General features: G+C 48.5%; 1 pseudogene; it reads left to right on the forward strand.

The window, feature by feature from the left end:
* The first annotated feature begins 2,416 nt into the window (after positions 1-2,416).
* Positions 2,417-3,436, forward strand: part of LOC119358399 — a 14,054-nt pseudogene continuing 13,034 nt past the window's right edge.

The raw sequence follows: 3,436 nt of genomic DNA on the forward strand, positions 1-3,436 counted from the left end.
CACAAATCACAAAGCATTCACCCCACCCCCCACCTGAAATCAGGGGGAAGAGATTAGATGCTTTGTGATTTGTGAATGCCACATGTCATTCATCAGGGTGGATCTCACCTGATTTATATGAGACCTGATCTCATATAATTTTTTTCCAATCCATGGACACCAGGCACATACGGCCACGCTGGCGCGGCCAGCAACACCGCTAAAGCGACTGACGCCCCGATCCGGTCCCCTAGACCTGAGCCCCAGCAGTTAGAGCCGCTGAGCCGCCACCACACCTCCCCGTGCACCCACCACCACGCGCACGCCGAAGGGATATGCCTCCTTGTCCACGAGCACAACTCCCACGCGTCGCCCATTGTCGGACACCACGATCCCTCCAGAGGCAGACGTCATCGACCAAATCCAGGGAAAGGTGGCCAAATCCGGTGAAGTAGAGCCACCACGACGACCAGAGAAGGCATCGGACCACAACGACGGCACGAGGCTATGGAGGCTGCCACACTACCACACGTGACAGTTCTGCAGCCGACCGATTTTTTTATTAATAATAAATAATAATGCTGTAATTCTGAAACTAGTAATGATAAGTTGGAAATTTGGAAAATAGGAAGGACGCCATTATCAGTAGCGTCCAGGGCTGGTCGCTGTTACGAACCACGTCCATACTTGTACGCTGTTGTTAGCAGCGTCCAATGTTTGGTTCAACGTCTAACCTAAGGGAAACTCCAAACAACCCAAAGTAGCGTAGATTTTATTCGTTCTTTATTTGTTTGATGGGTCAGGCGAACATGTTTTTGTCCGTCAGTCCAAAGATGCGAGCAACACGGACACATGCATTTCACATTTGCGTTGGATTTTGATTTTTTTATAAAACAGCCTACAAAGGTCCAGTTTATTTTAATTGAAACTAAAAATTATTAAATGAAAACATTAGAAAATTAGTTAGGGGTGGGCGGTAGATCTAGGCATCATCGTTGTCCTCCTCCACCTTGGTCAGGTCGACATAGATCGGCATCTCCATCCATGGGAACGTCTGCTGGAAGGATCCCAGCTGCTTCGCTTATCGCTCAGCCAACATCGCGCGCTCCGCCGCCTACCGCTAGGCCTTCTCGTCGGTCGCGCTCCGCCGCCTGCCGCTAGGCCTTCTTGTCGACCGCGTCCCAGTTCGGTGAATGCATCATGTAAGCTGGGTCGCGCCGGAGGTCGGCCGGGAGTAGAGCATGATGGTGGTGGATCTCCGTCAGTTGCGCGCGGCCTGAGTCTGGTACGGCTGGCACCGGAACCCTATCGAGGTTGAGGTATGATCCGTGCGGCAGGTTCACTTCGGGATATGGCACCGGCACGTCATGTTTCCAAAAGTACCGGCTACGGTGCACCAACACTTAGAGGCGAAAGCGTGACCCCGCCGACTCAAGACCGACTTATCTGTTCTCATAAACTAGCCAATTACCAATTGTATTACCAAAGAGTAACAACCCAGTGGTCTATACAATATACACTCGCAACCATAGAATAAATTGTAAAGAAGACCAAACCAAGAAAATTCAACCAGGCCGTGGAACAACTCACATGCGCCAACCATAGGTTCAGTGGGTTATCCTAATGACGAGGAAATGATTCTAATGACAAGCCACCAGCCAGATGATGTTGCTCCTGCATCCAATAATGTTTGGTGATGTCTCTGCTAGAGTTTGCTTACCACCCAGCAAGGTAAGAAGCGATGACCGCCGGCGTACTAAGGTTTATAGGTCATGAAATATCTATCTATCAGAGGAAAACAACACGATCAAGCCTAATTAGATACTAATCAAACGGCATAACTGGACGCCGTCTATACTAGCGTCCAGACCTGGACGCAGTTAGCAATAGAGTCCAACCTGGACGCTGTTATTCTTGGCGTCCTTTCTATTTTTATAATTTTCACTGGCCTGTTAATAGTTTCAGAATTATAGAATTATCATTTATCATTAATAAAAAAATTGGCCACCATTGCGTCCCACTTGACACTTGTGATTACAAACTTTGAGGGTGGACCAGAGAGCCGCCAGCTCTATGCCACAACCCATGCTTCACTTTTGCGTCAATCGCGACGTCTGGTGCAATCCAACCGCCGGTCCACTGTTCACGGCCACCGCCCCCAGCTCCCACCCCTCCAGCTTGGCTTGGACACCTGTCACAGGCGCCTGCTGTAGGTCGCCGTCGCCGAAGCTCTCCAACACCGGCACCGTGTGATGGATCTGAATTAATTTGTTATTCGTACACGACGTGTTAATGATCTATGCTTGCATGCTTGGTACTCACCGTGTATGTAACACAAAAGATGTTTTTTTTACTACTGGTGTACTTGAGCATCATCCAACCGTTGGATGGCGGTAACGGTAGTTTGGAGCCATGCCCGCATGTGGGGAGAGGGACGATGATCGAGGTGATGGAATGGATTATTGGATTGTGCATAGATGTCGTAGCGGAGAGCTCGCTAGTCCGCCATGGCGTGGGCATCAGGCCCGCCTACCACTTCCTGCCCGCCAAGAACTGGCAGAACGGTATAGTAATGAACTAACGCTTCTCAATTCGCTGACCCAATTACGTACGGATTTAGCTGGTCGTTTTGAAAAATGAATTTGGCTAATCTGAGACATTCATGCATGCATGGTGACTTTCGGTTGGTGCTGACTGCTGAGCAGATCCGAATGGTACGTACGTACCTGCTCTTCTCCTTCTATATGCATGTTTGCTACTCCCTCTGTTTCATAATATAAGATATTTTTTGATACTACACTAGTGTCAAAAGCTGTTGACACATGATTTTGGCGCAATGCAGAATGCAATGGAGATGGCCTCAAATGACAAAATATTCTAAATGAGAAATTTCACATTGCCGAGTGGAACAACTTTGATGTTTGGACCATAATCATTCGGCATCATATCAAAGACCAAAACTACACTCAGATTGTCATGTTTAGGTGTTATGAGTGCTTTTTGGTCAAGTACGCCTCCAGGACAATCTCGGATGAAGGAATGCTCTACATGAATTGTCTTCGTCTCGTCGAATCGGTCGATTTTGATATAAAAATCATCTCAATCCGCGTTCGCATGCAAAAGTTAGAGCTATCTAGATGCAGCCCTGTCAAGAGGCGAAATATGACGCGGAAGACCAGACATGTCTTGGCAAGTGTCTGATGTAATGCGTGAGTGTTTTGGCCCAGAAGATGGCCTCGAATCAGGAAACGTTCAACGCGAAAGTTTTTCGTCTCGTCAAAACGGTCAACTTTGTTTTTGGACACATTTTCATCCGAGGTTGTTTACTGCCTCAAAAACCTTGCCGGGGAAAGCTTGCCGCCGTGAACAGTAACCTTGCCGGGGAAAGCTTGCCGCCGTGAACAGTAACCTGCCGGGGAAAGCTTGCCGCCGTGAACAGTAACCTTGCCGGGGGAAA

This window comes from Triticum dicoccoides, chromosome 2A (genome assembly GCF_002162155.2).
Source record: "Triticum dicoccoides isolate Atlit2015 ecotype Zavitan chromosome 2A, WEW_v2.0, whole genome shotgun sequence".
In the NCBI taxonomy this organism is placed as follows: domain Eukaryota; kingdom Viridiplantae; phylum Streptophyta; class Magnoliopsida; order Poales; family Poaceae; genus Triticum; species Triticum dicoccoides.